This window comes from Pseudonaja textilis, chromosome 2 (assembly GCF_049901715.1).
Source record: "Pseudonaja textilis isolate UNSWEBS1 chromosome 2, rPseTex1.2, whole genome shotgun sequence".
Taxonomy (NCBI): domain Eukaryota; kingdom Metazoa; phylum Chordata; class Lepidosauria; order Squamata; family Elapidae; genus Pseudonaja; species Pseudonaja textilis.
Window position 1 is genome coordinate 37,568,333 of NC_141991.1, and position 21,947 is coordinate 37,590,279.

Genomic DNA, 21,947 nt, shown 5'->3' on the forward strand with positions numbered 1-21,947 from the left:
CAGTTGGTCATCTGGAGATTGAGCGGGGATCCCTGCTCCGGAACTATCATTCCTCCAGAGTAATAAGAACTATCCACGCCTCCAGGGGACCCCCCACCAACTGCATCTGTGATGCAACCTGGAAGGCTTTCAGCGATTGGTGTCATAAGTATAATATTGCCCCTTCCAGGGCCTTAATTTCCAGGTGTTGGACTTCCTCCAAGAGAGCCTAGACTTTCATCTAACATTCTGCGGAGGCAGGTTGCAGCCTTGCCCTCTCTTCTATCCTTGGGGGGGAGTGGAATCTTTGTCTAGACATCCCATGGTCCGCAGGTTTCTGAAACCTGAGGCCTCCAGTGGTCATCGAGATCCCACATGAGACTTCTTTAAAGTACTGCAGTCGCTGACTAAGGCCCCATTCGAACCACTGAGGTCAATTCCCTTGCAGTTTTTTGTCTTGTAAGGTGGCATTTCTGGAGAAGCGATCACCCCTTCTAGAAGGATTTTGGTCCTGGCAGCCTTGTCTGTCAGGAAAGACATCTGGACCCTACCTGTTGTACCTAGATTAATACTGGGTTCCTAAAATCCCAACTCATAGTGTTACCTGATTTCTGTCCCCTTCCGTTCCACAACTTAGAGCGCAAGTGGCACTCCCTAGATATTAGCAGGGCGCTTCAAATTTACATCAGACATCCCTCTACTTTTAGCAAAACTGAGGCCATGTTTGTGTCCTTTCCCCTTCCCATTGGGGACAACAAAGCCTCTCCTCCCACCTTGAGTAGGTGGATCACGGCATGCATCACACAGGCCTTCTAACCAGAGCCCTTCCAGTAGCCCAGTGCCTAATGGCACACTCTGCTAGGAGTGCCTCGACTTCAGCTGCCTGGGCCACTCAGACACCCCTAGTGGAGATTTGCAGAGCGGCTACATGGACCTCCCCGTCTCTGTTCATCAGACATTACTGTCTGGACTCCTATGCCTCAAGGAGTGTAGCTTTTGGCAGAGTGTAGCTTTTGCTTCAGTGAGTGGTTCCAACTTCGGAGAGACTTGCCAGATAGGGACCCTCCTGTGGACATGCGGGCTTTGGTATGTCCCATCCTGGGCTCTCGCAGCAGCATTTAGGAGAATGGGCATTGGTAAATTTACCTGAGAACGCACTTTCTATAGATGCTGCTAGAGAGCCCAGCCCCTCCCTTATTTCATCCGGACTATGGTAAAATGTGTTAATGTTAATGTTTAAAGATTCTGTTTGGCTTTCAGAGACACTTCTTACAGTCTGTCATGTACCCTCGCCAAAGTGGGGGGAAATTCCCACAGGCAGTCCTTTTTATACAAGACAGACCCAGCTTGATGATGTCATCAGGAGGAGTCCAACCCATCCTGGGCTCTCTAGCAGCATCTATAGAAAGGGCGTTCTCAGGTAAATTTACCAATGCCCATTATGCAAAAATAATCCAGTAACCTATGTAGCATCAGATTTTTTCAAGAGTTACATATAATGTAGCAATGATTAAGTCTGCCATTCAAGTAAGTTCAGTGGGATTTTCTATTGAGTAGACTTAAGGAGATTGAATTCCAAGGCAAATGATATTATAACAATGTGCAGCTTTAATGTCATGAATAACAAACTAGTGAATCAAGCCAAGCAGTGATTTCTCTAGCGGCCAATTCCTAAAAGTAGAAACAGACTTGTTGCAGAATGATATATATACCTTCAGCTTCCTCTTACCTGACATTGAAAATGGATGTGTGATTCTGAGACTTGGCTTAAACAGCATGTCTTTATAATCATGATAAGTCGAAAGTATTTTGGTGAAGGACTGCTCTCTGATTCATTCATTCTTCATAAAATCCACAAGAAGCCATTCAGCTGCGAACTCTTGGAAAATTTTATGACCTCCTTTCCCCTTCCTGCTGATGTAGCTTCCTGTGTAATCCATCTCTCTGCTTATTATTTAGCACAAGGGACTCGGAATCCCATGTGGAAGTTCTGTACAACTGCAGAGTCAGCTTTATTATGGTCAGAATAAATATTACAAGACAAGGTCTCAAAGGGCTCTTATTACTTTGATTTGGCATTATCAGTGACAGAAATACTTGGGTTGTGCTCTTGCTCATTTTAGCATGTAATAAAACAAGCAAGCTGGGTATCTCAGGACTCACATATTGCCTATGCAAAAACCTCCTGCGGTTAACATCTGATTAATTTACTGGATCACACCTATAGAAAACTTCATTTGTTGGCTTACTTATTTATGTGTGGCTATATGTCAACCACAGACTTTAGAGATGATAAAATATGAGTATAGAATTCTATATATTAATTATTCGCCATTACTTATTGTTTTTCTACTGCTTTACGATGCTTACCCTGGAAGGAAATAGTGTGGTTACTGTGCGTGCATGTGTGTATAATTAAAAGACTTAAATGCTTGCTGTGAATAATGTACATTCCATAAGTTTCAGTGGGTCTGTTCTAAATCTAGCTGCAAACTATCACATTACATTTGAAAGGCTCACTAGCATAGTGATGGCTAACTATGGCACGCATGCCATAGAGCCCTCTCTGTGGGTACACGAGCCATTGCCCCAACTCAGGTCTGCTGTGCATGCACATGCACCTCCTGCCAGCCAGCTGGTCTTCAGGTTAGTGGGGACACGGGGGACATGCACACATTGCATTTTGGGGATGCTTTGGGCACTCAGTGCTAAAAAGGTTAGCCATCATTGCACTGGCACAATGAAGTATAATCATTCAGTATAGCTCATTGCAAAAGTAATACAGTTAAAAAATAATTTTGAAATAATTGCAACCTTTATTTCTATTCTAGACAGTCATTTCAAAAGACTTTCATACTATTTTAAAAATCAAATAAAACATATACCTCCCTGTTTAGCCATCTTTTCCCTCAAACGCAGAAACAGTAGTGTAGTTTGAACCGAGTTTACCCCAATTGTCCTTTTCTCTGTCCTTGAAATTTGCAATGCCAAAAAAGAGAATCATCTAACAAGTACTTGAAAATATTTTTAAAAGATTTGCTCTTTTCCCCCCCCGTGATATTGGCAGCATGAATAGTGACAAGCTCAACAATGATAATGACTATCAATTTACAGTTCAATTCCAGACACACAGAAGTAATCAGTTCTGTGCCATTTGATTCAGTAATGACAGTAATTTACAGACAGTCTCACTTGTTTTGACAAATAGCACTGCACATCCCATCAAGTCGTTCCTATCTGATTTTCACTTACAAATTTTCCTCCATATTTTAATTATTTTTGGTAACATGAAAAAAGAGGGGGGGAGGATTTTGCTTGTGTCTGCTTTTTAATCAGAACATATTGGTTAATAGCCTTTATAACATAATCTCTGTTTCAAATATCTTTGGAACACCATATCATATTAAATTTGTCAAGTCCCAGCCCAGCCTTTCAGTAACTTTGAATGTGTCTGTTTTTTCTAATAAGCATACCATAATTTACTTTTTTTTGCCTTTGTGTGGTATGATGGCGGAAATGTCTGCTGTTTCTTTTGTTTCCATAACGTGGCTTGAGGAGACTCTATTTCTCTCTCAAATCTTGTGCCAAAGGAAAAGTTTTACAAGTGGGAGGGCTTTTCAGCCAGCATTATGCTCTTTGGAGTTTCCTCTCTTGCTTACGGGTTCTTTAAACCACACCTTAAATGACATAAAGTTTCTCATTTCTGTCAAATTATTTGAAACTGTCAGAAAACTTGGAAAAAGAGGTGGAAGGGGGGAGAAGACTTATTCTTGATTTATTTGATTCAGAATCAGTCAGAATTAAGACTCTTTTTCTTTAGCGTTTCATATTTTATGGTCAACCCAAACTGGAATGGTTAGTGAAGATTTTTCATACCAGATCAGAAAAATCTGGCTGAAAACTTTCTGTACTTCCCCACCCCAAGCAGTTCTCATAGCTTATGTGATCTACACATATTAGAGTGGCATGGTGACCTTGATGTATGCCACTGTTCTGTCTTTCATTATCCCATCTCCAGATTAGTGATCTGCATCCTCTCTGCCATCGACTGTGCAATTAAAAACCCAAGGGAAGACATAATTTGGGAAACTACTGCATAGAATCTTTTCACATCAGCTGGACAAACTGCAAAAGGATGGAGAAATACCTGAATGAAAACAAACAAACCCAACCTCAGCACTTTGTAATGATAAGTTTCAAAAAATTCCAAAGAAATCTGAAGAAAATTTGATAATGGAATGATAAATCCAAAGGCTTTTTAATGGGTGAGGAGAAATTACAGATTTTGGCCTGTTACTAATAACAACAGATTTGTAGAATGTTCTATCTAAGTTTCTCCATGCTGGTGGCATTTTTTTTATATGATGATTTTTTTTCCTAGTAATGCTCAATTTGTCATCTTTAACATTTTTTTTTTCTGGGCAAAATCCTTTTCCCCACCCCAAAGCAAATCTTTGAAGATGAACGACTTTTTTTAACATATTAAGAAATAATTATGATTCACACAGATCATGAATAGTTAACTTATTCTAAATTTTCTCTGTAAAATGTCTCTCCTTGTTGCTTTTGATTTCACTTTTTTTTTTTGCATTTCCTGTAACTTTTATTGTTTATTCAATTATTTTATTGTTCATTTTAAAATATATTTACATAAAAATAAAAACAAAAATTTATCCTACATAAAAATAACAAAAAACTTTAAACAAAAATAAAATACATAAAAACCATATACAAAACAAGTTTAATTACAATCATAACCCAGGTTCATTTGAATATTAACTAAGCCTGTTGTAAAAAATTTCTCAAATGGAAAGATAATGTGACAGTTTCTGATTAATCAGATATTTAATTTTCTGAAAAATGGCTAAAACTCTGAAACACAATCTTTGATATCTGGAATAATACTATGGTTCTTTTTATTTCCTAGGGATTTATTTTTTATGGGGGATAGGGTTTGTTAGAGCACAAACAATCTTTTTTTTTGAACATGTAAAATGTAATATCTCTTTTTGGTAATATATTTTATGGAACCTTTTTGTAATATTTTATGGGACCATTTAAAATATAAGTTAAAAGTTGACCAGTTAAAATATAAAAATCTCCTACATAATAAACTACACAGCATCTCTAGTTTTACTTATTTTACTACTCATTTTTAAAGTCACTTTAGTTATTTTTACCTATAAAATACTTTTAATACACCAAATAACAAAGCTGAGAAATAAAAGTTCATTTGGAAGCATACTTGAACTCGTTCTATGATGTCAAGTTACCTATTAGAATCAACCTGTGTTCTTTTTGGTTTTAATTGTCTTCTCTATTATATTATCATTTACTTTATTACAATTTTTATTTAATAAGCAAATTTAAATAGCCAATCATTTTTTATTTTGTTTACCATCTACAAACATTTTTATTTGTTGTGGCATAGTTTGTCAAAATATCAACAGCTCAGTTGATATCAGTATATCCATCATTGATGGTTTTGATTGATTTTGTTGTAATGCTCTATATTCTTTGAGGATGCAGCTATTGCCACTTTGAATTGTGTAACTGGATCACTGTAAAAGCACCTAATTGAATGATCAAAATAAGATTAAAGATACTAATCATGGTAATTAAATCAACAAAGAGCTCTTTAGAACACAATGCATTTAATGTTAAAAGGTGTTTGGATGAATATGAAACTTCTAACTTTCTAAAACTCTTATTATTTACTTTTAGAAGTCGGAATCCTTCTTCCATTTCATTCATTTGATAAATCCAAACCCTGGTGAAAAATCTTGCTTCTCTTCTTTGACCCAAAGAAGTGACCTTTTTTTTTTTTTTTGCTTGTTGGCTTTGTCTTTCATGTGGTATTTATTACAATTAGAAATAACCTGAAATAACTTGAATTGAGTCCATTTATGTTATTATGTAAAAAAATACAATTGGAATTGAATCCCCTCGCTTTCATGATCATCAAAATAACTCAGTGCTATCAGTTGTCTGCAGTCAATAATAATTGTGGTTATTCAAAAAATAATACAACCAAGTTTCATAAGCTTATGAGAGCTGAAGAAATCCCCTTTTGTACCTTCTTTGAAGAGTCCTTTTATAAACATAAATATCATGGGGTCAGGAACAGCTCAGCAGCAGTGATCTTGTGATATTTTCCCAGGTAGTCAGGTTTAATGACATTTGAAAGAGCTAACTGGACTGGGTAGTAAGAGAGAGAGATGGAGAGACAGACATACGGCAGCAAAGGTATGGGATTTGCTACCTACTGTGTTTGTTCATGTTTAATCTTGGCAAAATAAAAGGAAATAGTGCTTATAGGATAGCTTGATTCCAATATCTTTTGCATCTGAATTCCTTCTCTCAAACAGGAAACCCAGCCTACCTTATTTACAAAATAACAAATATCTTTCAGAGCATGATTTCAAAGGCATAAAATACTTTTAATCACTTCATATAACAATGTAATTATTTTTCTCCTCATTCCTCAAAATTAATGTAGTCTAAAGAACAAAGACACAATATGATTATTTCAGTGAAGTTCTTAAAAGTAGTTTCAGATTGTGTCATATTGTATGGATAAAGCATATTAGCAAGTGACTTAACAGATACAGGTTGTTGTGCACCTCAGCTACTGAGAATAATGGGAATACCTAATAATAAATTGTATCTCTTTTCTGGAAATAGAAAGTTGTTATTTCTTCTCTCTCTTTTTCTCTTAAACTTTCTATTGTGTTCATTTCCAATATACAGTAAATAACTTTGACACACAAGGTACTTCTCCTAAACCAGATGTCTCCTAGTTGAGAATAATGGAACCATACCTATTTAAGGTCTATAGTTATAATGAAAATTAGGCTGCAAAATTAATAAATAAATTAAATAAATAAAATAACAATAGATGCTACTTTTCTCATAATTGAAAAGATTTCAAATAAAATTAAAAATAAATAAATAATTAAAATATATAAATTAATTTAAAATTTTAATGTAAAAGATTAAGCTTTTAAAAAGCCACCCCTATAATCAAGAAATGTGATTACAGCAAGCATGTGCAACAAAATGTAGTCAAACATCACCAATATAATTATCCATAACTATAATGCATAAGAAAACATGTTATGCATAGGCCATCAGACTGAATAACCTATTAATGTATTAGTGAGAAAAGACTTAAGGTATATATATCAATACTGCCATTTTTAACACACATCCATGATAACTTACCTATAATGTGCACAAAACACAGGGGATGGTTTACCTGAAAAAATAACAAGCACCTAAGAGTATTTGGCTTGTTCAGGTATACTTTGGCTATGGGAAGACAGCAGAATTCAACAGCAGCTTCTTGGGTTGCAATAATTTGATGGCCTTTAGACAGCAGCAAAGAAATTCAGATGCCATCTAGGGATCATCCAAATTAATTTCAATCAATTCATTAAAAGAGTTATTTTAGAAAAAAAAACATTTATAAATATTTTCTATATCTTTGTTCTCTGTTCTGAACTTAATCATGCATTTAGTCAGAGTATAGACCATCTCTTATGCCCACAGACTTAAAGGCTCAGTTGTGGAATTAACTCATTTTCTTGGCTACCTGCCAAAAACAATACAAAAATAAAAGAAGTTTCTGCTTGGCAAAATGAGCATTAGCCAAAGAAAGAAAGAGGTGCTGCGCAGAAGAGAGGGCCTACTTAGGAAACTATCTATCATCTACCTACGTACCTATCCATCCATCCACCCATCCATCCATCCATCCATCCATCCACCCATCCATCAATCATCTATCTGCCATAATTTATACTTAATTTGTATTAATTTTATCAGTTATCATCATACACAAAACAAAAGTGCAACCAAGAGTCATGTACCTTCTCTTGATCAGGAGCTCTTCTATTTATCCCTGGAGTGGTAAAAGGACAGAAGAATTGAAACAGGTTCCTCAAACCAAGAAATTCAACCACTTAGCCTGTGAGGAGTGAGGGAAAAATATCTCATGGTTGATCTGTCAGTGTCTGTTTTGGATATAAGAGGGAGACAAGAGAAACTCTCCCATCCTTTCAAGATGGTTACTTTAGCTAGAATTCTACTATGTTTTGTGTCATCAGTTTGCTCACCTGGTTTGTTACAGCATCACCTTCACGGGAATGTGTGGTGTCCAGGCAGCACAGCTTCTTGAACCAGCTAGGTCAAGGACTGCATCTTAGCAATATCCTGATTGATATTGATATGCAGGGAGATAAGGTGAGTGTGGGAATGGGATTTATGGAGAGCAGGAAGCTGTATGAAAACTGGCAGATGAATTGCACTGCAATTCAGATGTTAGAAGCAGCAGAGAAATTCACCTGGAGATCTGCAATGAATTGGGTCCATTACAGAACATTGTCAAGACTTTCTTCTTATTTTAGGAAAACAGGGAAAGCATCATCTGTCTGATAAAAATGGTACATGAAGAGTTCAATGGCCAACCAGAGGAAGGAGTTTCTAGAATTCAGCAACTTCCATCATGCTGAATATTTGGTCAACCAAACCCATCATTTTTATAACACATCAGATCTTATACTTTTGAATCTACATTGCTTCTAATTGGCTTCGTTGTCTACTGGGATGCCTAAACAAGTACTTCAGAATTGCCCAGACAAAACAACGTCTGATGTCCAATATCTTGCAGTGACTGTAGGCAGCTCAGATTTCAAATGCAAGCTAAAATGGTTACTGAACTATACAGCCCTTGAGCCCATGATGTGCTACTTTGGGGATGGCAGCAGTTTGCTAGTGCATCTTGGTCACAACTGCTATTACATGTCATGCCTAGGAAATATATACACAAACACACAGACAAAATACAGATGCAAACGCCCCTATCTACATATCTGTAGAGTAGAAATGTCAAACTCAGGGCTTGCAGTCCAGATCTGGCCCACGGGATGCTTAGATCTGGTCCGCTGGCAGAGGGTTGCAGGAGGCCGTTGCAGCTGAAAATTAAGTTCAGGAGCCCATTTTCACTGGCAGAGCACTCGGGCCACCATTGGTGTCCACAGCACGAGTGACGTCAAGCTGGTCACACCCACCCTGGCCACACCCACCCTGGCCAAGATCAAACACAACCCTGATGGGGCCCTCAATGAAATCGAGTTTGACACCCCTGTGATAGTAAAAAGTCTCCCAAATAAGTAAGCAGGACTAAGTTGGAACAGGTGTTCTTGGTTGATTGAAAAGGCAGTGGAAGTTGAGAGGGGGAATCCAACTTACTTTCTTTTTAAAATGGAGTCAAAGCTGAAATAATCTTTTTAAAAGATGATTGGATCTATAGAGGTTTTCCACCAATCACCACTTATTAGCCAAGCAGCAGTCCAATATTCAGCTCAATGGTCCTTTGTGGTAGTTTTTTCCTTTCTTTTTCCATAGTGCATTCTCTGGTCATTTATCCAGTAGTAGTTAAATCCATAATGCTTCCTCTGCTGCTTAAATGCCTCTTGCTTTATTGCAGAATTCCACACAGATTATTCATTTATTCATAATTTAAATGCAAAAAATGATGCTTTTAAATCTTTCTAGGCCAGGATGTCAAACTAAATTTCATTGAGGGCCGCATCAGGGCTGTGGTTGACCTTGGGAGGCCGGACGGGTATGGCCGACTGGATGGATATGGCAACTTTCTAAATCTGATATATAAGCATGGAAAAGTGTTCCACCAATCTAGAAAAAAATTTTTTTTCTTAGCTCTTGATTGATGTTTGGCTATGTTGAAATTTGACAGATCTTGGTATAAGTTTTGAACATTTAGGTAGATTAATGTGGAAAATAGAGGTAGAGATCGTTTTGGGCTTAAAGTTATGGAGCCCTTCAATAGAGGTGGAAAAATAACCCAAAACCAAAATCACTACTTGATTTTGTGATGTAGATTTCTTAAAAGTGGTGGGATATATTCCCCCAATTATCTTCTGCATTAACATGCTAAAACTGTATCTTGCTTATATATGTAAAGTTGGTAAAGATTGATGTGTTTCATTCTTAGGCAGCATTATTGTAAGAATGTTTCAATAACTCACATATATTAGAAATCTTGGGAGATTGTTTATGTGAGTATATTTTATGGGTTTTACCCTTTACTGAATCTAACATTTTTCCTTTTATATAGGTAATTTCATTGTCTCTCAAACAGACTATAGGAACAGGAGCAGAAAATGAAATTTACCTCGTGGGGACATTGATTTAGGTTTCACAGACCACTTAGGGAAGAAATTAGGATCCTGCACTTCTACAAGTCAAATAATATTGGATCACTCTTTGCTACATGATTAAAATTGATTTGACTCATTTTTATTACTATTCGTTCCTCTCTCACTCTTTACCACAACCTCATGTTCTCAGGTTTCCCGTCTAGACTGATGTATTGAATGCTGATTATATGATAACTGATTCCTATTTTTTTCATAGGATATCTTACTTCTTAGTAATACAAAAATACAAAAAATATATTTTCACAGTAGTTTTATTAAACATTTCAATTAAAAAGATAAAAAACTACTACAAACTTCAAAAAATAAATGAACAAAAGTAAAAAATAGAAATAAATAAAAATAGAAATAAATAAAAATTAAGAACATAATAAAGAAAAGGAGCTAAAGAAAAGGGTAAACCAGCATATTTCTTTTTTTTTACTTTTAACGATCTTTAATCACTTCACATAATGTCCTAGTACTTGATTTATTTTCATATTTTCTTTGGCCCTTCTCACAAAATTCTCTAAAGTTATAACAAATCTCTTTCCTAAATGCAGTGTAGGTTATCTTTTGGATTATTGTTTATATATTCCTTTTAATGATTAAGACATCAGCTCAACTCATTTGTATATCCAAAGTAAGATTTCTTCCCCTTATCTATCACCTTTGTAGCCTGTGGATTTTAAATCCACTTTTGATTTAGTCTCAGTCAGAGGTAGTATTCATCAGGTTCTGACCAGTTCTGGAGAACTGGTAGCAGAAATTTCAGAGAACCGGCAAATACCACCTCTGACTGGCCCCGCCCCCATCTATTCTCTGCCTCCTGAGTCCCAGCTGATTGGTTGGGTCTTCTTTTGTTGCCCTGCACAGGAGAACGGAGCTGGAAAGCAGGTTAGTGGGGTGGCGAGAGAATTGAGATTTTGCAGTATCCTTCCCCTACCATGCCTACCAAGCCATGCCACACCCACCAAGCCATGCCCACAGAACCAGTAGTAAAAAACATTGAATTCCACCACTGGTCCCAGTGTTATCTAATATTATTTGTTCCTCTTTCATACCAGTTTTTAAACATATAATGGCTGACACTTTTAAAATTAACTTTAGGGTCCATTGTATAAAAATATAATTCTATGTTAGATGATGTTGTAATTGTCCTTATATTTGCTACAAAGAAAATCAGAAGCTGCTTTCTATTTCTTTTTCTTCTTTCTTTCTGCATTTTTTCTTTCTTTTTTCCACTTTCTATCAGTTTTGTTATTTTTCATGTTTTCATGTTAAATATACACACAAACACTCTGTGTGGGGGTGGGGGTGGGGGGGGTGCATTTTTTTTAAATAAAAAGCATTTTCTCCATAGGAAAGATTATTATAATTAATATCAACTTTTTATTTCAAATTTGTCTGTACCCTTAGTCTGTTTGTAATTTTCCAAAATTAGCATTTTCATCATGCTTCCGCCATTGAAAAAAAAAACAAAAACTTTTGTTTAAAAGTTTGAAGGAAAAGATTGAGGAAACTCACTCAGTTTTGTGAAACTTTTGTATCCTAAGTTCCTAATAGCTCAAAAGCAGTTAATAAGCAATTTACAAAAGTTATTAGAAAAGGAAGTATGTAATCCCTGTATCCATAAAGGTGTCCAACTGCACTTTGAACAGAGATGGGCGTTCCCTTATCTCTGAGAACTTTAAATGTGTTGGAGATTGCTGTCTTGCAATCTCTTCACAAGGAATAACCAACTATTTTGAGTTCTTGTGAGTAATGTCAAGTCCTCGCCTCTTCAGAGAAAAATTACAAAGAGCCAATCTACTCTCCATCTCTTCATTCTGTCACAGTGATCAGCTTTGCTTCTGTTAATCATTCCTTCCACAGAAGACATGGTAGATGAGTTTCGTCAAATAGAAAATGTTAAGGTCTCTTTTTTACAAAGTAATATGTGATTATTATTTTTATGAAATCTGTCAGCTTGTGGTTGTATATCCATGCATTTAATTACTTTAAGCTTATTTCCTTCCCCCCCCAAAAAACCCCCCACTAATAATTTAATAAATGTATTTTCTTTTTTCATTCATAGACAAATATATGATACTAATACCTTGTGAGAAAGCCCGATATAAGAAGAAAGTTCAACACAGAGATAAAGAAGGTCAGAGACTGGTGAGTGGAAGCTAACTCTTGAGTAAAAAAGACCGAGGGTAACACTTTTCAAATCTCTAAAGAACTGTCACACATAGGAAAACCATGACCATTTTTTTTGCCATGTCAAAATGCAGAATGGAATAATACTCTTAAACTGTACTGCACTGATTCTAATGGAATGTTAGAGGAAGCTTTCTAACAGAAATAGATATTCAGCAGTGGTTACTTAAGGAGATGACAGTCTTTATACAGTTAAGTATGTTCAAATGAGTTAGACAGCTATTTCTCGTAGATATTTTGGGTTGAGTTACAACAGTGATCTATGAGTTGGCCATGCCGTTCTTCAGATTCTATGAAATTGTAAAGTGCTTTAAAGAATTCAGTATCTACTATTCTGGATAAGAGAGGAAATAATTTCAGTAATAAAATGGGCATTGCACAGAGCAGAATAGAACATGTTTTTGCATAGTATCAATTAAGAATTATATTACTTTCATGATATATCTCTTTCTGTAGGATCAGTTGAACTTTGATGTCAAGTCTGATTTCTGTCTCTCAGTAGGGCTTGGATGTGCTATTCAACTTTCATTCAGTTTTCTTTATGTGATGCTTGGATTTTGTTGAGTTCTGTGGGCTTCTTCTTTTCAGGGTCTTTCCTGGTTGGAGACATATTGCATCCTCAACCAGAAAGATTTATTTCCAATTGTAGGTTCATCCTGATAAGGAAAGAAAGAAAATTAGAAACTATTTTTCTTCATCATCTGAATAGCTTTGAATGTTACTGAAAGCTAGGACGACAGGGACACTTCAGAATGTAGAGTCACCTGTTTTATTTTTGCCTTGTCTTTGTTTTGTTTTTGTTTTATTTTTCTTCTGAGTCCTGTGAACACTGAGATTTTCCTTATGTCATTGTCTATGGCAGCAAATGTGATATTTAGACCACAGATTTACAGTGCAGAAGAGGGAGCAAGATTCCCCGTCTTTCATTTATCTTATAGTCATTATTAATAGATACATATGTAATTTAACTATTATATGTATATATGAACTACTGCAACCAAAGTAACATTATTTGTCATTCCTTCAAGCATTCTTCATGGACTTACATATGCAGTAAAGCTTTTATCCTTCTAATGGTGCCGAAAGAAATGTGACCAAATGGAATCTGAAAAGATTTGAAGATAAAACCTCTTTAAAGGTCAACCTAATTAAGACCAAATTTGACCAAGAGAAAATAGATGCTATTATTGGAAATATTCGTTGCAGTGCAGTTAAGTGGCATTCTACTTACCGTTTATATTTTGCAAAAACTAATTTGAGAAATGTCTAGTCTCTTAAATCTTAGTAATGACTACAGATATTATTTGGAAAAAGTAGTCTCTCAGTCACAAATTAGAGAACAATAATTAAGTAATAATGGACATGGTTTTGAAAAGGGAAGAAGCAAACAAGAAATAATATATATTTAGCATAGTCCTGCCCACCTAGCAGTTTGAAAGCATGCAAACACCAGTAGACTAATAGGTAACACTTCACTGGGAAGGTAACAGCATTCCATGCAATTTTGGCTATAGCCATGTTGGCCACATGACTGGAAATCTCTTGGACAATTTTGGCTCCCTCAGCCAAGAAACAGAGATGAGCATCATGCTTTACTTTTTGTTTTTTTAGCAAAGTCTAAGCCAGAATAAAAACGTTTTAAAGATTACCTACAGTGTCTAAGATCCTATAGATTCTATATTCTATAAACCATCCTGGTTCTCACAGTTGCTTCCTTGATGCCTCCACAAACTAAATGTTGTTCAGCTTTCTTGCTTTTGCACCTGTTTTTGGAAGGTACCAAACCTTTTATATATTCATGTTTATTAATATTCATATTGTTTATCTAAACGAATTGGTAGCTGCAAAATGTCTGGTAACAAACTTTGGTGCACACTGCTTATTTCACTGGGAATTATTTTTGAGGCATTAAATTGGAAAGAATTAGCTGAAACATGTACTCACAAATGATTGCAAATATAATTAGCTCTACATGCATTCACATACCACAGGGAAGAATTACTTTGCAGATATTAATTTTTAAACAGATAAATGGTTCTGCGCTGACCAGTGAACAGAAACATCGAGTTACATTGTACCTCTTTTAACAAAGAATGTAAGACAAGGAGTGAAAAAATATTATTGTGGTTCTTATATTCCATGCACGTTGCTGATCTGGATAAGTCTTTATGTTTTGTTAGTTTGTCTTTTCAGTGTTTTTGACAAATCAGTTCGCAGGTTCACCTTTAAGTATTTATTGGGAACATAATGGCTTCTAATTAGATATGCTGTACACAATATACTTATTGTGGGATAGAGGGGACCAAGGATGGCAATTTGGGATGGAGAGGACCAAGAAAAAGAAAATATATATATATCTGAACCAAAGTTACTGGTAACAATAAAATAAAATGAAAGGTTCAAATAAATATATAAACATAGTCAAGATGCTACAATCCATACTATTAATGTTCCTTTGATGTTTTCCAGGAACTGTCTGATACTTTCTAAAGCCTTTTATGAAAAAGGAAAAAGGAAATTTATAAATTCCTAAAGTTTGCCACTCTATCTTGTAAATGAATACTAAATAGGCAAACAATAGAGAAACTTCCTCAGCTCAACTGACATCCTGCCCTTTGGTACACCTGGCCAGGTTTGGTAATGTGTAGAAGATTGGCTCTCCATTCACAATTAAATAATCAATGCGAGTAACTCCATTATTAGCTGAATGTGCATTTAGCAGCAATATAGGGAAACTGAGGCCACTGAAGCGCCAATACTCAAACACTGGGGGCACAGCACAGGGATCAGGAACAGAATATCAATATGAACACTAAGGCTGCTATCCCAAAAGCCAAATTGCTCTGTCTCCTGCTATGACTTTCCTTCCCATCAATAAAAAAAATGTCATTACCATTCTGGCTCCTCTTCCTTCCCACCACCACACCATCCTCTCTGATCCTGGTTAATTCAGTGTCAAGTCAGAAGACTTCATCATACCACAAGAAACCATATTTCTCTCAACCAAATGACTTCTAGAGCAGTTCTGCCTTACACTCCACTTATACTTATACTTATATCCAGCTCACATTCTTACAATAATCTACTACTTTCCCCAGCCATCACTCCTCCTTCTCTTGAATGGTGAGAATAGGTGTGGTGCAAAATTCCTGTAGAACATTCACTCAGTGGAACATAAACAGTAGAACATAAAAAGATAAAATGGACAAAATGACCATTGATCTTCATAACCAATCTCAAGGCAGTCATAGAATTAAGACCCACTCCACCTGAAAGATTGCCAGCTCCCGCTGTCACTCCCGTGTTGGCTCACAGATACACATAGTCTACAAAAATCCAAATCAGACTTCATCTGATTATCAGCATCATCAACTTCCCAGCTGAAAGACCAGTCCAAAACAAGCACCCCATTATCATTTTTGTGGCTGTTGCTTGCATTAAAAACATCAAGTCCTCTGTGTTACTGAAGAATCTGCAGTAGCTGAGCAGTGATGATTCAGAGAAAGTCACTTCACAGTGCTTTTACATTCCTCTCTAAGCGGTTTACAGAGTCAACATATTGCCCCCAACAATTTGGGTCCTCATTTTTACCCACTTTGGAAGGATGGGAGGCTGAGTCAAACTTGAGCCTCGTGAGATTTGAACTGCCAAATTGCAGGCAGCTGGCAGTCAGCAGAAGTAGCCTGCAGTCCTGCACTCTAACCACTGCGCCACCATGGCTCATGCTTTGTGGTCCACCAGAGTTGCACCAATCTCTGACACCAATCAAATCAAAAGGTTCCCAATCCAACAACAAAACCTCTGCAACCTATACCAACTCTCCCTAACACAGTGAAAACAAAGTGTGCCCTGAGCCCTGCATAAAAAAACATTTACCTTTGTTACCATAACTGGAAACTGGAAAAAAAAACGGAATAACACAGTTGGGATTTGGTGTTCAGATTAAGATGGTACTTTCAAGTGAATTTGACAGCCGCTGATTTAAAATGTTTTACAACAGCTTTGCTAATGTGAACCTGCATGGCTTTTGTGTTGTAAATATTTTAGATGCTGTAAATATTCCATTTACAGGCTTATCTTTGTTTCCTGGAAATATTACATTGCTTCTGTTGGTGCACATGCTCATCCAGTTCTAATTATGTCTGACCTAGATATGTTGACTGCAAAGGAGCAGCTGGTCTACACAGTCAGACTATTCCTCAGAAGTCTTTTTACTATTAACCTATTTTTGTGGCATACAGAAATGAGCCAAAATATTTTAGTGCATTTTGGTGGGAAATGAATCTTCATATTTACATGTATTTTCATGACCACAGTTAATACAGCAGCATGAATACCAAAGGCAACATTTATACTGCTGGCTATAAAAAGCAAAAAAACTTCATGTGCTGTCAGGTTTTTGGATGAAAGAATCATGGCAAAAAGTCAACTGCAAGTAACTGTTAAATCTTAAAATTAGTTTTTTCCTATCAGTCCTAATAAGATCCCACAATTGTTTAATTCTGGATTGTTTTTCCTGTAGCATTTTTTTCTATTGTACTGTAGCTACTCTGTAATTATAATTCATTTTTAACTCCATGCACTTACTGAATGTAGCCCATTGGCAATAAGAATTTCCTGTTGTAGTTCTGGGTATTCATTGACTTGTCTAGCAAATGAGGGGCCATGTATTTTGGAAGTTATGTGGAAATCGGATTGTTTTAAATAGAAAAATCCTTGTTTACAAAATGCTTGTTTCTTGTGGTGTGCTTTGTTCACATAATTCAGGAATTTAAAAAGAGCAGAAGCAAAAGGTTTGTTTAAGAAATGTTTTCTTTGTAGCAAGATTTCAAAGCAAAGACAAGTAAATTCCCTACAATTTCCTTGGAAAGAGTAACAAGATAACTGCTGGCAGTAAATATTGCCTTCATCTGCATTGTATTTCAGCCCGACTATAAATCTATACATAATTCCAAGGCAATTTAAAATATTAAATTTGCTAGAACTAAAGAAGGAGGATTTAAATTTGGTCAGACAGTTTTCCTGTTTCCCATTGCATCTTTTCAGCCCTTCAGAGTAATTTGAGACTTTCAAGGACCTGAGATTATATCGAGTTCTGTCAAGCTCTCCATGATCCTTTGTGAAACACTTTTGCAGTTGGACTGTTTAATTTGTAGAAGAGTCTAGATCCTCTTGGATTACTTTACGTTGTTCAGGACAAAGAATGTAAACAAGGTGCTTGGAATAGTTTTCCAACCATCTCTTTGGTGAATTTCTTTAGTTTGCTAAAGGAGACTATATCAAGACGCCCCCTCCCCCCACCCACCCCACCCCAAAATATTGGACTCATTCAGTCTGAGTAGTCATGAGACTCTATCTAATATCTCCTTCCTAGGCCATATGCCTAAGTATAAGTAGTAGCAATAGCAATAGCACTTATACTTATATACCACTTTACAGTGCTGTACAGCCCCCTCTCTAAGCAGTTTACAGAGTTAGCATATTGCCGCCAACAATTTGGGTCCTCATTTTACCCACCTCAGAAGGATGGGAGGCTGAGTCAACCTTGAGCTTGGTGAGATTTGAACTGCCAAATTGCAGGCAGCCAGCAGGCAGCAGAAGTAGCCTGCACTACTGCACTCTAACCACTGGGCCACCGTGGCTCAAGATAGTAGCTCTTCTGATGCAGAGATGATGAAATCTATAACTCATACAGCAGAGGTCTTCAAACTTGACAGCTTTAAGACTTGTGGACTTCAATTCCCAGAATTCCTCTTCCAGTCATGTTAGCTCAATGCTGAGTTGATAGATGACATCAACTCTCTGTGACTTACAAACTGGCCCATCTGTTTGACCTTCCATTCTTGAGCAGCTCCTGAGTAATTCTCACACAAAATAGGAGAGCCCTTATGATTCATTTGCGTGACATTCTACTAATTTCTGCAACATTTCAGTTTTAGTGAGAATCAGATATTTCCCTTCTATAGTTGCCTATCTTTCTTTAAAGGCCTAAAATAGACACCTTGATCACTTATTATTATGTTTCTTAGTATGATTTGATTGCTTATTTGTACCCTTTGACTACTATTAAGTATTATACCTATGATTCTTGATGAACGTATTTTTTTCTTTTTTCTTTAATGTACACTGAGAGCATTTGCACCAAAACAAATTCCTTGTGTGTCCAATCACACATGGCCAATAAAGAATTCTATTCTATTCTATTCTATTCTATTCTATTCTATTCTATTCTATTCTATTCTATTCTATTCCATTCCATTCTATTCTATTTCCTGTCCTATTCTTTGCTCATTTTCATACACAGCCAATGATTACAATGCTGGGGTTTCAGTTAGAAAACCTAGCTGGATGAAACACAATATGCTTATACAAGCCCATATATAACATGCATGTCCCAAAAGCATACTACTGTTTTTCCTTAAAGAGTGTTATGTAGGTGGGTTTACAAAAGAAGATATAATGTACATAAGTAAAATGCAAAGGTGCAGATGTATGCACAGTTGTGTTTCAAGCAAAGCTGTTGGTAATGTGGTTATACATTAAAAGAATATTTATCCAGTACTGTTGGGCTTGTTGTATTTCTATGTACATGCTTTGAATGCTTTGGGCATGTAAATATGTCAGCTTAGTTGGTAAAGATTCATTTTAATACATTCTAAGTACATTGTACATTGAAAAGCTTATTTTTGTCTTTTAACATTGATTCTTGTGTTTTGTTATTAATAGCAGATGCTGTCAAAAAAAACCTATACAAGTAATCTTCATTTATTGATCACTCATTCAGTGACTGTTCAAGTCAGGACAACGCTAAAAAAATCAAGTTTAGGGTCAGTTCACAGTGGCCATGCTTCACAGTGCTTCACAGTGTTCCTCAGTCATATGATCACCATTACAGTCAGTATGTGTACATGCTATTCTGACCTGTGGGGTCAGAGAACTTAGAATGGAAAGAATTGCAAGAGAGTATGCTGATTGCTCTTCTGCATATCAAAAGCAATGCCAGCAATCAAGACTGGGAGCCATGAATATGCTACAGTCTGTCTGCTGTACGGAAGGAGTGGGTGGGGAGGAAACAAAGCAAGTGCAATTTTATAAGCAGCCTCTCCATGGCTTGTTTCTTTCTCCCCACAGGATAAAGGATTGGAGAGGAAGGGATTGCAAGAGAGTAACAATTCTAATTTCTGGGCACAATTTTTATATATTTTCCCATTCTATTACCATCCTGTTTCCTAATTGAAAAGATTTGTTTAGGTTTGGTTCAGCTTTGTTCAGAATGTTGCACAGTGGACTTTATAATCTGGAGAAGTCCTCCCAAATTTTAACGACCTAAGATCAAACCTTTCCCAGAAGCCTTATTTTTTGTTCCAACCTGAACAAAGTTCCTGTTCCTGCCTGAAGTCTTTTTAAATAAGATGGGATACAATGTTAACATGAAATACAGTAATGTATTTCTCAGAGATGATGTGATTTCTTGGGAGGAAATTGACTAAAATCGAAGATAGTAGTATATGGGATGTAATCCTATTGGGTTATTTTTATTGCCTGTTTCTAGTTATGAAAGTAATCAATCACCTCTCTCTCTTACATACACAGATACAATGAAATTATTGTATGAAATTGTACAGTGAGAATTTGTAATGTTTCAAGGTCTAAGCTTCTTTTAAGAAGTGGTATATGAAGTCCATTTTTTCATGGTAATTTTGCCACAGTGGCAAATACAGAAGTGCTCTGACAAATTACTCAAAACACCATTATGTGGTATCATTTCCCGATCATTAAAGAAAATATGGCTTACATGAAAAGAAGCTAAATAAAAGCAGGAATATCCTTTGTGGCAAAAAAAAAAAAGTATTTAGACTTCAGTCTGGGGAAGTGATGGAAGAATCTATTATAATTCAATTTAAGTATGTTCTAGCAGTGTAATATGATTAGAGTCTCTCTTGACATTGGAACTTTGCTTCTTGATACCTTTATATAATCTATCATACTGGCTGCTCAACCCAGTGGTTCTGACAGCATGATCTGAATCTGGCAATAAGTTTCTTTTGGCTGCCTTGCTGACTTTGTATTGCTTCTCACTGTTATACTTCAGCTGTCCATCCTTTCCAGGGAAAGAGGTAGAAATGATGTAACATTACTACTGTTACTAAAATGGGAAAAGGAACTGCTGTAATGATCAGTTCCAGTGGTTTTAGCATGCATCAGATAAAGATCCCCCCCCAACCCCCCATGATAGCCTTGTTATCTGATAGGTTCTAAATGGAGCAGATAGTTCTCTAAGCTTCCTTAATGGAATTAGATAGTTGTGCATTAATGTAGCAAGCATTAATAAGCTGCTCCATGATGCTTATGTGATTGCGTATGTCTGCTTTTTCTTTTTAATTTTAGTCTTTCGGTCAGACCCCATACTCAGAGTTTGTGATGGCTCTATGGTTACATGCAGGCATCTATATGTTTGTTTGTTTTTTCCAATAATGTTTGGCTGAGAAAGGTCAAAATGAGGCATGGCCTTGTTTTCCTCACATTGACTTTCTGTTAGATTTTCCAAAAGAACAAGAATATTTAGGCATAAATGTAAATTGCTGTAAGGAAAATGTCTGATTCTCTGCTTAGAGAAAAACATCTTTCTATTTAATAAGTACAAGATAGGGAAAACTGAATTGAACTGGCAGAGATTTGATCAAAATCCAATGGGCACTGAATGTAAAAGTGGTAGCTAGTATGCAAAGTGGATAACTAGTATGCACAAATACATGGAGATACTTGGAATGATAGTTATATATATGAAGCTTGATTAAATAAGTGTAAATGATTTGAAAGAATTCCAAACTATTGGAATATCATTAACGCACATTCATATCCTTAAATTCTAATTTCAGTGTAAGAATCTGGTCCACCATAGTAATAATTCCTAATCAGGAAGGCAACAATGGATATGCATATTGGGTCTTGTAATTTTAGTTGTGTTTTCAACTAAGAAGAATGACAAGCAACTTTAAAAAATTGAAGAGTCCAATAGACCCCTAAAAGATATTTTTGTTTAATTGAACTTTTTAAATCATACAAAGTATTTTGTATTTTACAGTACTTTTTTTAAAAAAAATTTAAGAACTTTTGATTTTGCAATAAAAGATACTTCGGTATTCTTTTTTCAGAGTTCTTCCAGCTTATTCAAGTATGTGTGTTTGTGTATTTGAATGCTAATCCTGAATTGCAGTTAAACAATGCAATTGTTAAGACCTATCTGGTATACCTGAGTCTTCTAGAGCAGCGGTCATCAACTGGTGGGCCGCAGCCCACTGGTGGGCCATGGAAGAATTTTGGTGGGCCACAGAAGAAATGGCCCCCAAAATCAATTATCTGGGCCACACAGTTCTTGCACTTCCTGGCTCTCCGAGGGACCCCGAGTCAGGCCGCTGAGATGCACGTGCCAACCAGTTCCTACACCCACTGGCGGCAGCAACAGCAATCCCCCTGCCCCAGAGCCCGCTGTCAACTCTTCCCCATTAGTTCTCCAGCTTTGAATTGCTCCCAGCTCTCTCTCTTTCC

General features: G+C 36.4%; 1 protein-coding gene and 1 long non-coding RNA gene across 2 annotated transcripts in view; one reads left to right on the forward strand and one right to left on the reverse strand.

Annotated features, from left to right (window-relative positions):
* The window catches only part of LOC148126826 (uncharacterized), a 346,379-nt gene that overhangs the window by 256,612 nt on the left and 67,820 nt on the right, over nt 1-21,947 (reverse strand). The gene's annotated exons all lie outside the window — the stretch shown is intronic.
* Nucleotides 1-21,947, forward strand: part of LOC148126827 (contactin-4-like) — a 345,287-nt gene that overhangs the window by 125,028 nt on the left and 198,312 nt on the right. The window contains exon 2 of the mRNA XM_087923702.1: nt 12,274-12,356. The gene's annotated coding sequence lies outside the window, so the exon portion shown is untranslated. The remainder of the gene's footprint in view (nt 1-12,273; nt 12,357-21,947) is intronic.